This window comes from Papio anubis, chromosome X, assembly GCF_008728515.1.
Source record: "Papio anubis isolate 15944 chromosome X, Panubis1.0, whole genome shotgun sequence".
NCBI lineage: Eukaryota > Metazoa > Chordata > Mammalia > Primates > Cercopithecidae > Papio > Papio anubis.
Genome location: NC_044996.1, coordinates 95733062 through 95752403, shown reverse-complemented (window position 1 = coordinate 95752403; position 19342 = coordinate 95733062). Strand labels below are relative to the sequence as shown.

Here is a 19342-nt window from a genome sequence, read left to right as displayed (position 1 = left end):
TTCAGCAGGTTGGTTAGTTGGTGGTCTGATGTATCTTTTAAAAATGTTTCATTGTGTTGGTTGTGACTTTATGTAGGCACATAAATGTAACAAGTAGTTTCCATGTATAAAGATTATCAATTTGAAGACATTTATGGAAACGGGATTTGGCCTGTATGCTTGCTTTGACTCACACAATGGGCATTTATCAAGAGCAGTTTGGATATTATTGCTTAAATCCTGAGACATTCTTTCATTCAACAAACGAAATACAGAGATGAATAAGTTGCAGGATGCTAGAAGATTCCTTGTCATCTAAAGACAGACACATAAACAAATAATTTCGCCACGTTGAATAAGTTAGAATAGAGAGGTACAAAAAGCAAGGGAAGCCCCGAGAAAAGCTTGATGAAGTCTGAGTTTTGAGCTGGTCTAAAAAAATGAGTAGGAGTTTGCCAGATGGGCAAATGAGAGAATTGCATTCTGGGCAGACAGAGCAGCACTGTTTGGGAAGTTCCAAGTTGCTCTGTTCGCCTCATGTGAGATGTGTAGGGGCACGACCTCAGACGAAGCAGGGAAGGTAGTTGGAGGCCAGATAATAAAGAGCCTTGTATGTTCTAGGAAGGATTTTACACTTTATCCTGAAGACAAAGATTCTAAACAGGGAAGTAACATAATCAGATTTTGTTTTAGAAAGATTACTTTGGCAGCAGTGCTGAGCTGGAAATGGTGAAAACTAGGAGTCAGTCAGGAGGTTTCTGGAATAGTTTAGGGGAGAGATGGTAAGGGTCTGAACAGAAGCAGGGGCAGAAAGGTTAGAGAGAATGGGATTCTAGAATATTCTGTGAGTGGATGTGGCAAGAAATGGGCCTGGATTAACTACCAGCTTGGGTGCCTGGGGGCCACTGGTGCCATTCTCTGGCATGGGGAGCATGAGAGGCAGCTGATGGGCATGGGGATGGTACACTGAATTTGGATGACCTGTTTGGGTTGAGACACCTGTGGGCTGTCAGGTTGATGTTTCAAAGACAGTTTTAAAAGTACAGAACTGAGGTTGGCACAGATGGGGATCTAAAGTTTTGTCCCTAATGGTGCATAAAGAGCTTGTATTTTTTTTCTCTGTAGTTAATGGAAATGTCATTACTAGTTAATGATTTATTTTATAATAAAAACATTTTAATGTTTAACAACTCTTAATCATAATGTCATATTTTCATAGTAAATAATGTATTTTGCAAGCCCAGGTCCTGAAATCAGATGTGCTTAAAATTACATTGAAGTGAAACCTCATTTTTCCAGCATTAGTGAAGAGAGGAGTGTTCTGTATAAGTAAGCTCTTTGGGTAACTGCAGCTTATCCCTTGTTTTGGGTAACCTCTGAAGTAACCAGCAAAATACGATGATAGTTTGGAAGCAGTGTGGTATGATAGTTATATGTGTGGGTCTGAGTTCCACTCCATTGGTTCCGTCACTTGGTAGCTACGAGGCCTTGGGCAAGTCACTTAATCCCTCTGTGTGCAAGTTTTCTCCTTTACAAAATGGAGATAGCAATATAACTCATCCCATTGCTGAGTATATAGCCAAAGAAAGGAAATCAGTATTGAAGAGACAGCTGCACTCCTATGTTTATTGCAGCACTGCTCACAATAGCCAAGATAGGAAATCAACCTAAGTGTCCATCACTGGATGAATGGATAAAAAACATGTGTTACATATATTCAACAAAATATTATTCAGCCATAAAAAGAATGAAATCCTGTCATTTGCAGCAACATGGATGGAACTGGAAGTCATTATGTTAAGTGAAATAAGCCAGGCATGGAAAGATAAATACTGCATATTCTCACTCATATGTGGGAGCTAAAAAATGTGGATCTCATGAAGGTGGAAAGTCGAATGGTGGTTTCCAGAGGCTGGGAAGGGAAGGAGGTTGGGGAAGGAAGAGAAGTGGGTTAATGGATATAAACATACAGCTAGAGAGAAGGAAAAAGTTCTAGTGTTCAATAGTACAGTAGGGAGGCTACAGTTAACAATAATTTATTATATATTTCAAAATGTCCTGAAGAAAAAAATTGGAATGTTTCTAACACAAAGAAAAGGTAAATGTTAGAGGTGATAGATATCCCAATTACTCTGATTTGATCATTACACATTGTATACATGTATCAAAATATCACATATACCCCCCAAATATGTACAGCTATTATATATCAATTTTTGAAAAGGGGGAAAAGCAGAACACCTGATAGACTTGGTGTGATGACAAATTAAGCTAATATATGCAGAGCACATTTACTGGAACATAGTAAATGCCATATAAGTGTGTGCCATTAGTAAGACATTTAGAATATTATTTAGCATATAGTAAGTGCTCAGTAAAATTTAGCAATAGCTGTTATTACTACTGTCACTATTATTTTCCTATAACCTGGGGTGGGACAGGGACCTTGTTCTGTGGAGGTAATTTCAGGTTGTCCTCGGAAGCCCTGTCCTGTGGTTGTCTGTTTGGGTCTTTAAATAGAAGTTTAGACTTGAAAAGATCCTTAGAAAACATCTAGCGCCTGGGCGCGGTGGCTCACACCTGTAATCCCAGCACTTTGCGGGGGGAGGGGGGCGTGGATCACGAGGTCAGGAGATCGAGACCATCCTGGCTAACACGGTGAAACCCTGTCTCTACTAAAAATACAAAAAATTAGCCGGGCGTGGTGGCGGGCGCCTTGTAGTCCCAGCTGCTCGAGAGGCTGAGGCAGGAGAATGGCGTGAACCCAGGAGGCAGAGCTGGCAGTGAGCCAAGATCACGCCACTGCACTCTAGCCTGGGCGACAGAGCGAGACTCTGTCTCAAAAAAAAAAAAAAAAGATCCAGGTCACCTAATTCCCTATTCCAGTATTCTTTCTGTGGGCTCATGGAAGAGGGAATGCGTGAGTCTGTTCTCAGCTCAAGGAAGCTTCTGAGTCAGTCTCTAGAGCTTGTTGAGGAACCTTAAGGACTACAGGAACCCAAATCTCCTTAGGTTCTTGGCTCATTGCTGTCTGGTTCCTCCGTGGAGAATTTTATCTGAATTCCCATACCTCTTAAATGGGGCCAATGTTATTTTGACTTCACTTAATGGAGCCCTCTAATATATTTTTCTGGCCACTTTAAACAGTGTAATGAGCATAATTTAATATTTTTGATAACTCAGGGTTATCATTAATAACCTCCAGCCAGTTTGAAGTTGGAGACTTGTGTTTTCAGGTGTTATTTATTTATTCCATTAACATTTATTGAACACTAGTTGTACAGCAGGCACTCTGCTGGGCCCTAGAAACGCAATGGTCAGTGGAAACAGGTATGGTCTCTACTATCATGGAACTTATCAACCATGATAAAGGTAGCACTTCAAATTAATGAAATGATTTATTTAACACGTGTGCTGAAGTAATTTGGAAAAAATGACAGCATAAATTTAGAAGGGTTAATATAATGTTTCTTAATAGAGGAGGGGGCATCAGAATTACATGTAGTGCTTTAAAAAATATTCCTACTCAGGTCCCCATTCCCCCAAATTGTGATTCAGTCTTAAGACCTGAGCATTGCAATCCTGTTTTAGAACTACGGCAATAAATAGTTTTTTCTTTTTTTTTGAGAGAGGGCAATGATAAAGGAACTAAAAAAATATAAGACTATGTATATAATCTTGGGGATAGGGAAGATATTTGTGTGCATAATATCAAAGGTAGAATAATGAAAAAGATTAATATAATCAATTATATGAAAATTTAAAATTTCTGCACAAACCATAAATAAAGTTAATGAGAAAACAAAAACAATTGCAGCAAGATTCATTATCTGTAACACAAAGACTTAACAGGGCAATAAGAAAAAACAAATATTCTACTAGAAAAATGTACAAAGGTCGAGGGAAAATGTGCAAAGGGAAATATATCAAAGAAGAAATGCAAATGGCCAGTAAACATGTATCTCAGCAGTAGTCAAATAAAGGGGAATTAGAATGGCATACCATTTTCTCCAGTATAATTTGCAGAGATTAAAAAGGAATGACAGAACTCACTGTTGGCAAAGACTCAAGGAAGCAGATGTTCTCATACACTTGTGGTGGGAATGTCAGTTTGGCAATATTTATTAAAAGCTTTAAAAAATATGTTTACCTTCTGACCCAGCAATTCATTTTCTTGGAATTTATCCTAAGGAAGTAATTAAGGGTGTGCACAAAGATGTATCAATAAGGTTATTAATTGTAGCATTTTCTATAATGGGAAAAATTGAAAACACTTGCATTTTGATGCATCTATACAACAGAATATGGTAATTTCCAAAAATAATAATGTAGAGTTCTATTTAGTAACATAGAAATAGGTTCATGACATAATGTTAAACCCAGGGGTCAGGGAGTGGGGGAGCAGGGTAAAGCAGATTCCAACTGTCGATACAGTCATCCCTCCATGTACTCGGGGGATTTGAAGACCCCAAATATACTAAAATCCTAGCATACTCAAGTCCTGCAGTTGGCCTTACAGAACCTGCATATAGGAAAATTTGGCCTTCCATATTCGTGGGTTTCATATTCTGAGATTACGGTATTTTCCATCTGTGCATTTGGTTGAAAAACATCTGCGTGTAAGTGAACCTGTGCAGTTCAAACCCGTATTGTTCAAGGGTCAACTGTCATTAAAAGTATGGATTCTAGGCTTAAATCTGAATTCAAATCCCAGCTACACCTTTATCAGCTGCGTACTATTGGGTGTATTACTTGTCTTAGTGTTCCTTGATTTCCCCATCAGTAAAATAGGGATACAATAGTAGCTAACCTACCAGTTCCTATCTAATGTGCCCAAAGATCACCTGGTGATCTTTCCAAACTTCCCAAGCCCAGGCCTCACTCAGCCCAATTAAATCTGAATCTCTGGGGATGGAACAGAGAACAGTATTGTTGAAGTTCCCCAGGTGATTCTAACGTGCAAACAAGTTTGAGAAAGCCGAGCAGTTGTTGAGGGGATTGTTGAAGGGATTAAATGAGAAAATCACAGTGCCTGTCATGTGGTAAGTACTCAATACATAGTAACTATTATTATTGTTGCTTTTTAAAAATTATTAATAGTGTGATCCTATTTTAATTTATGTGTTTGTGTCCATGTATGGATAATATAAAAAAAAGTCTGAGAGGATATATACAAAAGTATTTTAAAAAAGAAATTATAGTTTATTTTTGCTTACATGTATCTTTCCATTTTTCTGTAAATAACATGGATTGTTAATTTTAAAAAGTATAATTTCTGAAGGAAATATCAGATATATGTACCCAGCTTTATATACTAAGGTATTTATAGTGAAAAAACTGAAGACATAGTTTTCATACTAGGGGAATGTAAGTATATTATGATAGTTCTGAACAGTATAATATCTGGCCATTAAAAATAAAGACTAGCTGAGTGTGGTGGCTTATACCTGTAATCCCAGGACTTTTGGAGGCCAAGGCAGGAGGATTGCTTGAGTTCAGGAGTTCAAGACTAGCCTGGGCAACATAGACTCTGTCTCTACTAAAATAAAACTTTTTTTTTTTTTTTTTTTTTTTTTTGAGACAGAGTTTTGCTAACTAGCCAGGCATGGTGGTGCACGCCTGTCATCCCAGCTACTCGGACGGCTGACATGGGATCACTGGACCCCAGGAGATTGAGGCTATAGTGAGCTATGATCTCGCCACTGCACCCCAGCCTGGGCAACAGAGTGAGACCCTCCCTGTCTCCAAAAAAAAAAAAAAAAAAAAAAAAAAAGAAAGAAACAAAACAAAACAAAAAAATAAAAAACAAGACTGATGCTGTGGGGACTCCCTCTGTCACCCAACCTGGAGTGCAGTGGTAGGATCTTGGCTCACTGCAACCTCAAACTCCCAGGCTCAAGCAATCCTCCCACCTCAGCCTCCTGAGTAGCTGGGTCTACAGGCACACACCACTATACTTGGCTAATTTTTGTAGTGTTTGTAGAGACAGGGTTTTGCCTTGTTTCCCAGGCTGGTCTTGAACTCCTAAGCTCAAGCGATCCACCTGTCTTGGCCTCCCAAAGTGCAGGGATTACAGGCGTGAGCCATCATGCCTGGACCCATCTCTCTCTTTTTAACTCAAGTGTGGGTTTATGTATCTCTGTGTGTTTACATGTTGCATATACACCTATTAAGTGAAGGTAAATACAGAAAGAAAGGAAATGATCCAAAGTTGTTGCACTGGCTGTCTCCAGGTGATAGGATACAGTTACTTTTATCTTCCTTTTATTATACTTTTATTTACTTTCAAATTTTATACAATGAATGTGTATAACTTTTATAACCAGAAAACAAGTGATTTGAAAATGAGATATAAGAGTCAGTAGACTCTCAACAAGTACCTGGCAGCATGAAGCACAGCATGTGTGGCCCCCTGGACAACTGCTTCAGTCACTCTGTGTGCCCTTGTGCCTTCCAACAGAAGAGCAAAAGAGAAGAAACCAGGCCCCTGAGGGTTTGGTTAGAACAGGATTTTTGCTATTAATACTTCCTCAAGTACTCTTGTAATTTTTCACTGTCTCTCCCATTGACTACAAAAAACTCTTTTGGAAGATGTGCAAAAGATGGGAAATTACACTGCATCTAATGTAGAGGTTGCAGAATAAGGTGAGGTGGCAAAATATACATCAGGCTAAGTGTGAAAATAAGGCAGAGGAAAATCATAATAAAATAGTTGCAACGAGAAACTGTTCTTCAAATTGAAAGGAAGTATATGTTTTGACTGTGCAGATTTTTTTTGGCACATTGCAGTGTATTTGTAAACACTCTGGTGATTTAGCTAACACATGGGGGGTGGGGAGCAAGAGGGAGCCTCACAAAGCAGTCAGTGAATTGACGAAAGCTTCAGTGTGAAATCTGGGTGGCCATGTGGCTTGCTAATTGGACCACTATCACCTAAGAGAAGCCATCTGGTCCTGCCTGTTGACCGAAACAAAAGTAGGTAACTCTTGAAAGAAAGTCAGGTTGTTAGAGCAGGAATAAAGAAGCAGGCAGCCCACACTCCCATCCCCTTTTCCTCTATCTGACACAGTGCCTCACCTATAGCAGGTACTCAAGAAACGAGTTCTTTGTCAATTAAAATAATAAATAAATAAATAATTTTTTTAAAAAAATGAGTTCCTTGTCTCTCTTCGCCTTTTGCCTTTCCATAACTCTCCAAGGGAGAGAAATTGGTGGGGAATGGATTCTGATGGAAGGCATTGCATAGAGGGTAGACGAAAACAACCTTTCAAAAAATTATTCTCTAAGAGTCAGTTATTCTTTCCCAAGCACGCAGTTGTGGAGGGAGCACAGGTCTTGGAGTGCGATAACCTGAATCTGAACTCAGGTCTGCCATTTGGTAGCCAAAGTTATTTAAACTCCAAAAGCCTCAATTGTCACATCCGGGGTCAAGTGTCATGTCTGGAGACAGACTCGCTGGATTTGTATCCTGACTGTCACTACTAGCCATGTTACTTTGGGCAGGTTATTTAATCTCTGTGTCTTACCCTCTTCATCTGTAAAATGGGGTTAATACTAATACCTACTCAGGATTATTGGGAGGATATAGTGAGTGAATACAGATGCAGCAAAGCACTTGCAAATGCTGGCCTTTACTATTATAATATGTGAAAGGTTATGATAATATTTACTGCACATGCTTCTAGATGAGAGTCAGTCATCAAAATGCCTGGTCCATTATAGCTGTTCTGATTGGATTGTAAGTTTTGGCGTGAAAAATAAAATTAGGTATATTATGAAAGAGATGTTTTTAAACTGGAAGGAGTCTTCAGAGGTGATCTGTTTCAGATGTATAATCTTGCAAAGGAAGAAACTGAGGCCCAGTGAGACTTATTTTAGGCCACATAGCTGTCACATCGTACCCAAAGCCAGGATTAGACCCTGGGGCTCCTGATAATCAATGCTGCCCAGCCCGCTCTTTCTCTGTCAGTCTGTCTACCTATTTGGTCCTACTGCATTGCACTGCCTTCCCCAGGCTTGGATATCTTACAGTTTTCTGTTGAATCTTAGTCTTTTCCTACTATGCTTTATTGCTACCATGAAAAGTGTAGTTTTTTTTTTTCTCCCCTCAAAAATAGGTTTTTCATTGAGGCTTCCAGGATGTTTTTTTTTCCCCCTTTTCACTATGTTAGCTTATGAAATAAACTGTAAGTTCTTATTATTTAACCAGAATTATGATTCAGCTTCCTGTTTCACGTAATGCTGTTCTGTGTGTCAAGGGTTGGGGGAGGCGGGACTAGAAAGTTTCACTATTGGTGGCTACAAATGCCAGATTCTTCTTCTTCTTCTCCTTCCTACCTTCTGTTAACTACCCAGTATTTATAGACCCATGGTCAGGTCAGAGAAGCTGTTGAGGAGTTAATAGTATGAAGTATCTCCCTTAATAATGTCATATTTTGATGATTTTCAACCCAATACCATTCTGGCATTAGGTGGCATTTTATTATATTTATTTAGGATTTCTGCCCTGACTACATCCAGGAGGAACATAGAACAACACAGAAATTAAAACATAAAGCAATTAGAAATAAATGCAGGACAGGGACCATCCAGTGGAAATGAAATCTATATTCCTAGGCATGTGAGATATTAGACACTGAAGTTTTCTCTTTCTTTTCTTCTGTGTCCCTCCCTCCAAAAGATAAACACAGTAAGTTACATTGTTGACATCTTCTGGCCAAAAATGTGTTCAGATGCAGAAGAAAACCCTGGCTCTGTCTATGCTAAATCTTCTGGTCCTTCCACTGCCCTCCCTTTGGTCTGGCCTTACCTGTGGCCACCTGTGACTCAGCACTGAATATTCCCAGGTTGAAATAATGATCTTTCCTATTTAGCTTTGAGAATGGTGAGAGACAGGTAGGCAAGAGAGTTCTTGCCATCCAAATTCTCAACTCTGTCAAGCTGTTCTTTTCCTTGGGTCCTGTACCCCAGTAATACGTAATAATAATAGAGTTTCCTTATCTTACGTTTCTCTGTATTGAATAATTATACCACTGTGGACCCAGATGTCAAAGCCCAAATTCTAAGAGACACCATACATTTCTTGCTCCCCCTTAGCTGCAGTCCGACCCTGCTGGCCTAGATCATTTCAGTAGGTAGCATTCCTAGCAAGCACCTGCTTACCTTTCAGCCATGAGCTTTCCTGAAACCTCCCCCATCCTCTGGTAAAATTAGCCTCTGGCTCTATTGTATGGTCCTTGAGGGCATTGACTGCACTTGTTCAATATTTTTGTTCTCACGTCTGCTTTGTGCCAGGCAGGCATTGTGTTGGGTAGATGCTGGGGTTATAGCAGTGAACACAAAAGTCATGATCCCTGCCCTCTTAAGCCTTGCAATCTCATGGGGGAGTTGGAGTGCAAATAAATACACAGCTATTTTCTTATAAAGTGTTGTGAGTGCTAGAAAAGTCAAGTCCTATGAAAAAGAATAGTAGAGACTGAATTTATAGAGAGAAGAAGGGAATGGGAGGAAGTGACAAGTTCATCTGAGACCTGAAAGATGAGGAGGAGTTATCCAGGCAAAAAGTTGGGGGAACAGCATCCCAGGCAGAGGAGACAAGGTGGAAATCCCTGAGGTGAGAAGAATCCCTGGGTCCTTTCCCAGCATGGTCCATTGCAGCTGGACCATAGTGAATGAGGCATAAAGGGACATGTGATAAAATTGGAAAGATGGGCAGGGGACAGGTCATACAGGGTTTTGTAGGCCATGTTACCAAGTACCCTAACTTGGTAACATGAAGGCCTTGGAGATAGATATGATATGGCAGAGTGACCAGTGAATGAGTGAGGAGTGTCTCATTCATCTTATACCGAATACCTGGCAGAGAGTGCCCAGCATATAGTATATTCAATGAGCATATAGTGCTCATTGAATCTTTGTTTAATGAGTAATAACTGCCTTGTGTTCCTATCAGGATTGCCATGGAGATGAAATGAGATAAGGTATGCTAAGATGCTTTGCAAAATAATTCACTAGATTCTATGTAGTGATGCTTACAGATATTCACTGTCGCTAGGAACCACATCCCCCCAACTCCATATTCTGTTAAACTAGCAAAATCTTTCAATTAGTTCATCCCATGCCATGAATATGCTGATGTACTGTGTTCTTACATATTCAATGTGTCTCTTTTATCAATGCCTTTAACTAATTATGGGTGAGTGGAAACTACCTTATATCTAACCATTATGTGACACTCCTGGTGTTAGAGATAATTATGGGTAGTGGTGCCAGGAGCAGTATAGCTTTCTCTTCTGTGCTAAATCTACTTCTAAATCTCTCAACCTATATAATTCATTATTTAGGAGCTGGATTAATACTGAGGAATAGCACCCTCTGAATTTGCATTTGGATAAGGGCAAGGCTAATCATATCAGGATGTGGTTGCTACCAATTATGGCACTTGGTTTTCTAGACTGTTAAAAGACGTAACAAAATGATCAGTGTTTTGCTATTTTTGTGTTAAATATCTGGTCCCTATTTAAACTGCAGGAACTTCAGAGGATTGACTGAAAAGCCCAGCTCTGTGTACTGTTGGTAGGATATAGGTTGATAGAATCCATTAGAGGGCACTTTGAAAGACTTTCTCAAAATGTAACTTGTACACCTTTTGTCCCAATGAATCTATTCTCGAACTGCACAAAGGTTAGTTGTTACAAGGATGTTGGTTGCCTTCTTGTTGCCATCTTTTTTACTATCAACAGTCTTATTAATGTACAGCATGAGAGACCGGTTATGCTAATTATGGTATTTACATACTACGGTATGCTGTTCATTTCATTTAAAAGAGTAAAGTAGCTTGGATGTGGTGGTTCACGCCTGTAATCCCAGCAATTTAGGAGGCTCAGGTGGAAAGATCACTTGGGATCAGGAGTTTGAGGCTGCAGGGAATGTGCCGCTGCACTCCAGCCAGGGTGATAAAGTGAGACCCTGTCTCAAATAAGAAAATGAAACAGTAAAGTAGGTATACATATAGTGACAGAGAATAGTGTCCAAGATAAATTTTTAAGTGAAAAAAGGGGTGCAGAATGGTATATATTATAGGATCCCACTTGTTCAACACAAAGAAGGGAGGTATTATATAAGAATTCGTGTATATGTGTTCTTGCATATGCTTAGAAAATTTCTAGGATGACGCACAAGAAATAGTTGTCAGTTACCTTGGAGATTAGAGGTGGCGAGGCTAGGGATTTTAGTTTTCACTTGACACCTTTCTGTACTGCTTGACTTGTTTACAACAACCTGTAAAACCTTTCAATACTAAAATTTAAATAAAAACTGTACCTCACTAGATTCTTTCCTCAACAATTTATACTAAGAAATAAAAGGAATATTAGTGGTTGAGGTGAGAGATCAGGTCTGAAGCAAAGGAGGCTGACTCTGATAAAACCAAGGGCCTCTAAAAGCTACCTCTGTGGCCAGAGGACTTAGGAGAGATGTTGCTTTGTTAAAGCATAATGCTAAGAAAACAAGTAAGATTAAATTGGGTAAAAATTACTTTATTAGTTTTTTGATGAAACAGTTGTAATCATGCCATTAGTTTTGATCTCTGGATATATTAATACCTAAACAGCATAGTAATTGTATTCCAGACTACAATTTAAACATTAAATGTTTCAATGTGTAGAATGATAGCTGTTTTTCTTGTTCAATTTGTTTAAATGTTGCAAGTGAATGCTAAGCTACAGTTTCTTGAGCTTTTTACTTAAGGACCTGAGGAAAAATGCAAGTATAATCTTATGCTTGAAGTAGAGAAGATATAAATTACCTGATATTTACCTTATAATGTTTGGATTAAGTTAAATCTTCAAATTCTTAAGGCCCCTTCTAGCTCAGTCTCCCCCCAAAAAGGGCTTTTGTCTGAGACACAAGAAGTCAAAGGGTTGTCTGTCAGAGTGTCCTCTTGGTTTGGCATAATGAAGAGTTCCTTTACCCAGTTGTGGATGTTCAGAGACAAGAGTCACTATCCTGTGTTAAGTGACCCTCCTTCTCTAACATTTGGGGTTTTAGCCAGGAGATAGGTGGTAGAACACAAGACAGGTTTTACTCTAGGACGTTGATTGAGAAAGATATATAATCGGGCAGGTGGTAGAGACTGGAGTAATGGGAACAATTGTGAGAAAAGAAAAGGCTATGTAATTTCAGGCTGTAGAAAGACTGGAATCAGGGGTAGAAAGACTGGAATCATAAAGAATGCAACTTTTGCGATATTTTTTCTGGTTGTGGGAACCAGAATATGAGGAGCTGCCTGGAATTTGGTTTGCAGTTGAACCTGGACCTGGAGGTTATGCCTAGAGAACGAGACATAAAGATTCTTATCTTTGTTGGTGATTACAGAAGCTGTTAGAACTGGCCCCAGCTTGGACCGGGCATGAAGGAGGGAGGAATTGGGAGAAGAAACCAGACATCCTAGAAAGACAGGGAAGATGCTGAGCTCTGAGTGGGCTGGACTTTGTATGTGCTCAAAGCCTATACTTGACTGCCCTGCATGGAGGATGTTGCTTACATTTCTTACTCCACAATAAAGTATTCTGAGTTGACTGAGGTCAAGAAAGAGAAAAGAACCAATAATAATAGCTACCATTTATGAGTACTTACCATGTGCTTTTTTTTTTTTTTTTTTGAGACAGAGTCTTGTTCTGTCACCTAGGCTGGAATGCAGTGGCATGATCTGGGCTCACTGCAACTTCTGCCTCCTGGGTTCAAGTAATTCTCATGCGTCAGCTTCCCAAGTAGCTGGGACTACAGGCATGCACCACCATGCCTGGCTAGTTTTTGTATTTTTAGTAGAGACAGAGTTTCACCATGTTGGCCAGGCTGGTCTCAAACTGGCCTCAAGTGATCGCCCACCTTGGCCTCCCAAAGTGCTGGGATTGCAGGCGCGAGCCACCATGCCCAGCCTACCATGTGCTTTTAAAAGTGCTTTACATGGATTATCTCATTTAATCTTTCCAGTAACGGTGTAGCAGATAGGAACTGAGGCATAAAGTGGTTGGGTCGTATTCTGAAATTGTAACTGGTAGAGCCTGAGTCTGAGGCAGTCTGCCTCTAGAACCTGTGCTTTTAGTTATTCTGTATTTCTAGGACCATAGCTCCCAGAATCCCTTCTTCACTGCCACCCCCAATCAATCAAGGTAATGGCCAGCTGTGAAAGAAGGAAATTTCCTATTAGAGTACTATTGCTGTGGCCCTAATGAGCAAGTGAAATGATTTCAAGGGAATAAGAAAGCAGAGGCTTGAATAAAGCCTGTGGGTAAGTGAAGTACAATTCTGTAGCCAAAATTCTGTTTTCTTTCTAAATTTAAATACGTGATTTTGTATCTTCTGTGTGGAAGACACTATTAGGTATTATGTGTGGGACTAAGAAGATTCAGAAGCAGATACTGTCCTTCCAAAAGCTAGTCTCTGAGGAAGTTAAAACATGTGCACTAATAACCATAACCCAAGCTTATGTTAGAGACATGGTTAGAGAGTCATGGATTACCACAGAAGTTAGACAAAGGTGAGGAGGTGGCATGTGAGGAAGACCATGCAGTATGGGTAGGTTCTTCTGTAGCTGGAGATGTCAGAGATATGATTTCAGCCAGCAAAGTACCAGGTACATTTGAGGGAACTTGAAAGTGTCATGCCAGACCTGTTATATTTATATACATTGTCTCATTAACTCTTTGTAACAACGCTTTATTGACCAAATGATTTAATTGTCAAAACGAGGACACTTTTGAGAGTGGAGTACTAATCAGATGGAATAGGAATAAACAGGGGCTCAGGAAAACCAGGACCTATGAGGCAGTTGTTATTATTCCCACTTAACACATTAGAAAATGAGGCCACAGATCACATAGCTAGGAATTGGTGGAGCTAGGATTTGAATCCAATCCTGGCTTCAAAACTAAAAGATTCATACTTCCTTCCATATACAGTGGGGTGCAATTGAAGGGCTTTGAGCAGAGAACTGTCATAGTCAGAACTATGCAGGACAGATGGAAAGGAAGGACTGGAATTGGTGTGATGAGTTAAGAGATTGCTGAATAAGATTCATGTAGAACATTCTAAGGACCTGTATATAAGATGTTAACTTTAGAATTTAAAGGAAGTGATAAATGTAAGAGATATCACAAAGCACAAAGGAATAAATGACAAAGTTAGACTACTGGGCAACTTTGAAGGGAGAAGAAGAGTAAAAGGTAATGTAGGATTTCAAATTATTTTAATGAAAACATTTTGTTAATCAAAAGTAGCCACTAAGGTAACTTAGAAAGATAATGTGTGTTTTCACTAGTGTACTAAACTAAGAGAAAATCTGCTTCTCAGTGTAGTTGACTTACTGACTTGTAATCATGAGCAAATTATTTAACCCTTTCTTGCCCAGATTTACTCATCTTTAAAACATAATGTTGTCTCCCACTACAAAAGCCCCATGAACTAGCACAGATTGAATGCTTCTTTATCTCCACATTTTCAAAATTTGAGTGCTCATGCTCAATAATGTGAAATGGCATCCTAGTGTTAAATACAACCACTTTTATATCATATTGCAAAACAGTAATAATATTTATCATGTGATATGTTATCACCCCTTTCTGAACTCCTGCTTCTGTTATTACCTTTAACTAGTTGCCAGATAAATTGTAATGCCAGCTTTATAACATCTTTTCTGCCATTGTCTTCAGCTGTTATTTAACTTCTTTATTATGGTTTAACTTTCTTATATGTTTATCTTAGCTCCCCAATAGAGTGGAAGATACTTTAGGGATGGGAACATAGTTTATACATCCCTCCATTCCTCCTAATTCCTTAGGTAGAGTCACCCAGGAAGTATTTATTGATCTGATTCAACCAGTTCATGTGGCACAATAAGACTTTTTGTTTTGTACATTATACCCTGTTAATATGGTCTCAAATAGTATTGGATTTTGGATAATTATTTCTTACTCTGAACTCATAATGATCCCAGAACCCGCTTTTCCCTCCAAGTTTCTATCTGTCTGTCCCTTTCTCTTCTAATTTTTTCAAAAATGTGTATGTCATCTCTGTGCAGGGACCACGCTAATCTTCTCTGTATCATTCTAATTTTAGTATATGTGCTGCTGAAATAAGCGCCCTTTCAATTTTTTTTTAAATTTTTTAATTTTTTAATTTTAATTTTTTTTTTTAAGATGGAGTCTCACTCTGTTGCCAGGCTGGAGTCCAGTGGCGTGATCTAAGTTCACTGCAACCTCTGACTCCCTGGTTTAAGCGATTCTCCTGCCTCAGCGATTCTCCTGCCTCAGCCTCCCGAGTAGCTGCATTTATAGGCGTGAGCCACCATGCCCAGCTAATTTTTTCTTTTGTATTTTTAATAGAGACAGGGTTTTACCATGTTGGCCAGGATGGTCTCGATCTCCTGACCTCATGATCCACCTGCGTTGGCCTCCCAAAGTGCTGGGATTACAGGCTTGAGCTACCGTGCCTGGCTACCCTTTCGATTTTTTTTGTTTGGAGACAGAATCTTGCTCTGTCTCCCAGGCTGGAGTGCGGTGGCACGATCTCCACTTACTGCAGCCTCCGCTCCCTGGGTTCAGGCAATTCTCCTGCCTCAGCCTTCTGAGTAGCTGGGACTACGTGCACATGCTGCCACACCCAGCTAATTTTTTGTATTTTAGTAGAGACGGGGTTTCACTGTGTTGCCCAGACTGGTCTTGAACTCCTGAGCTCAGGCAATCCACCCACTCCGGCCTCCCAAAGTGCTAGGATTAAAGGCATGAGCCACCACGCCCGTCCTAATTTTTTAAACAAGAACCTTTCTATGCCTTTACTTAAATATTAATGTAATTAAATTTTTATTTATTGTTCTTGTTAGTTTTAGCTTTATTATCACATATATTTCATAAATACCTTTATTCAAGGAGTTAATAAAACATCATTTGCTGTATTTGTTTTCTGTTGCTGCATAATGGATTACCACAAACTTAATTGCTCAGAACAACAAACATGTATTATCTTGCAGTTTCCATGGGTCAGGAGATGGTCATGGCTCAACTTGGTCCTCTGCTCAGGGTCTCACAGGCTGCAATCAAGGTGTTGGCAGAACCGGTGGTCTCATCTCAGGCTCAGGGTTCTCTTCCAAGCTCATGTGATTGTTGGCAGAATTTAGTTCTTTGTGGTTGTGGGATTGAGGCCCTCAGATCCTAGGGGCTGCCTGTAATTCCCTGTCACATGGTCTTTCCATAGGCAGTTCATATAACAGCACCTTGTTTTTCAAGGCTTGCAAGGGATAAAGTCTCAGTTTGTCTCTCACAATGGCAAGAAGGAATCAATAATATACACATATATATCTAGTCATGGGAGTGACTTCCGATTACCCTTGCCATATTCTATTGGTTAGAACCTACTCACATGTCCCACCCATACTCAGGGAAAGGGGATTAAACAAGGACATGAATATCAGGAGGTGGACATCATTGGGGGTCACCTTATGGTCTGTCTGCTGTATTTGGCATATCTCTGAATCAGGCTAATTGAATACTTTCTTTTTCTTTTTTTTCTTTTTCTTTTTTGAGATGGAGTTTCCCTGTTGTTGCCCAGGCTAGAGTACAGTGGCATGATCTCGGCTCACCACAACCTCCACCTCCTGGGTTCAGGCGATTCTCCTGCCTCAGTCTCCCGAGTAGCTGGGATTACAGGCATGTGCCACCACGCCTGGCTAATTTTGTATTTTTAGTAGAGATGGGGTTTCTCCATGTTGGTCAGGCTGGTTTTGAACTCCCGACCTCAGGTGATCTGCCCGCCTCAGCCTCCCAAAGTGCTGGGATTAGAGGCATGAGCCACCGCGCCCAGCCAAGACTTTTTAACTTACTGTTATCCATCAACAAACACTCACTGGGTAAGGCTCTTCTAATGGCTGTGACTCTAACTTTACTGTCATCCACCAAATTTTTTTCATCTACTTACAAAGATAAAATGAGAGATGATGTTCAGTAATTTGCCTGAAGTCATTCATTGTGTGAGGCCTTCCACTGAGACAGAGTGCTGGAGTGGGAGCAAAGTTGAGATGATTTGAATTTGGGTGCCTATCAGATATCTACATATACCCCGTGGCCTGGGGTATAGAGAGGGTCTGGTCTCTAGTAGAGATTTGGGGACTCTTCATGTATAGATGATATATGAAGCCTAGGATTTGAGTATACTTTGAGAGGGAAAAGGTGCCAAAGGTAGAATTCTGGGGGAAATCCAGGTACTCAGTTTGAGGGACTTCTCTCACCTCCTTATATAACAACCCAAACAAAAAGGAAACAAGTTATCCAGTCTCAGAGGAAAAGTTGTATTATTTTGTCTACTTCTGCTTCAGTCCCTTCTCTGTCTGTTTATTATAGATACTATTTACTTAATTATACCTCTCTTCTTCTGGTTTCTTCTGCTCTTCCTTTCCACTGGACCCATTCACTATCGTCCATAAACATGTTCTGGTCTCCCTTTGCTGTATCTTCTGGCTACCAATACCTATCTAGTCAGCCACTTAATGTTTCTGGGCCTCAATTTCCTCAGAGATTGAGGGACGTGATGTAGGGAGGAGGTTATGATTTTTAAGAGGCCTCTTTCTGACCTAAATTTTGTCCTGCCATCTTATTTCTCTACCTTTTCCCGTTTTGGGTTGTGTTGACTGTTCAGTTCCTTTTTGAAACTTCCCTCCCTGGGCCACAGAGTTGTACTCCTCTAGTTCCCTTTCTGCCTGCCTCTGTCACTGCTTCTCCATTACTTTTGTTTCCTCCTGCCTCCTAATTATGTCCATATTCAGGGGTATCAAGTTCTTTGCCTTTTCTCTCTTTATACTCACTGCCTCAGAGATTTCATCTACACTCCTGGCTTTACCTTTTTTTTTTTTAAATTATAGAAGTAACACACAATTACATGTTCCTATTAAAAAATAATATAGATGCATCTAGAGTAAAAAGTGAAAATGCCCCTTCAACTTCATCCTTAGACGTAACCACCATTATCTGATTGGTGTTCTTTCTCCAGGTGTTGAGTCCCAAATCTATAAAGGTAGCTCTAAACTCTAGTTTTCATCAATAGCTGCAATCAGGATACTTTTATTTGGATGCTCCACTATCAGCATATAAAATCAGCTAGCTGAATGACTTTGGGCATGTGGTTGATATGGTGTTTTTTGTTTTTTTGTTTTTTTTAATTCTGTGGTTCTTTCATGTCTTGTATTTATTTCTTTTTGTGTCTCCATAGCATTAAACAGTAGACATTCCTTACATGTTTGGTTGATTCTGTTATTTTGCGGCTCATTAGTACTCCTTCCCGATTTGCTTATATGCATAGACCCAAGGAAATAGAATAACCCTCTGTTAGTACTTTAGGTGAAAAGGTGGGTGGCTGAGTATAGGGCTTAATCATTGGGAACCAGAACACATGAGCAGTTCAGTGGGTAACAGTAAGTATGGGGGCTTGAGGAGGAGAATGGGGTGGTAGATGGGTAGTATATTGAAAACTTTGGACAGTAAATTAAAGCCAGGGTGCTAACATTAAATAAATATATCATGGGTTGTAAAATATAAATATCTTAATCTAAAATATTACTGTTCATATGAAAACATTATTTTGGCTCTGAAAAAGATACATGGATAATCTCTGCAGTGTAATGGGTCATTTTGCAAAAGTATGTTCTACTGTATGTGTATTAAATGCAAATTAATTGGAAAGATTGCCAATGAGAGTGTATCATTGCATGTTGTATTAATGAGGCTGTATTGCATAAGCAGTTACACACTGAAAATTGCCAGTCTCTGTAAAAGCTTAATTCCAAAGAAATTTAGGGTAATCATGGACAGGATCCATAGTAGTGGTTCTCAACTGGGGGCAATTTTACCCCCTGGGGAAATTTAGCAATGTCTGGAGACATTTTTGTCACAATTGTGGGGAGGCGTTACTGGCATCTAGTGGGAACAAACCAGGTAAGCTGATAAACATCCTACAATGCACAGGCCAACTCCCTACCACGAAGAATTATCTGACCCAAGATGTCAGTAATGCTGAAGTTGAGGAATCTTCATGAAGGGAATTTTGAGTAGGGCAAGAGACCCATGGAGGTGACCATTGATGCCCCTTTGTATTAATGCTGATGTCCTGTAATTCTTTTTTTTTTTTTTTTTTTAGAGACGGAGTCATGCTCTGTCGCCCAGGCTGGAGTGCAGTGGCCAGATCTCATCTCACTGCAAGCTCCGCCTCCCAGGTACACGCCATTCTCCTGCCTCAGCCTCCCAAGTAGCTGGGACTACAGGCGCCCGCCACTTCGCCCGGCTAGTTTTTTGTATTTTTTAGTAGAGACGGGGTTTCA

At 39.8% G+C, this 19342-nt stretch overlaps 1 protein-coding gene and 1 non-coding gene across 3 annotated transcripts in view; one reads left to right on the top strand and one right to left on the bottom strand.

Moving 5' to 3' along the window:
• CLCN5 (chloride voltage-gated channel 5) overlaps positions 1-19342 on the top strand; it is a 156958-nt gene that overhangs the window by 3553 nt on the left and 134063 nt on the right. The window lies entirely within an intron of this gene.
• Positions 15014-15120, bottom strand: LOC116272211. Its single transcript, XR_004180936.1, has one exon. It is a non-coding gene; the product is annotated as a U6 spliceosomal RNA (small nuclear RNA).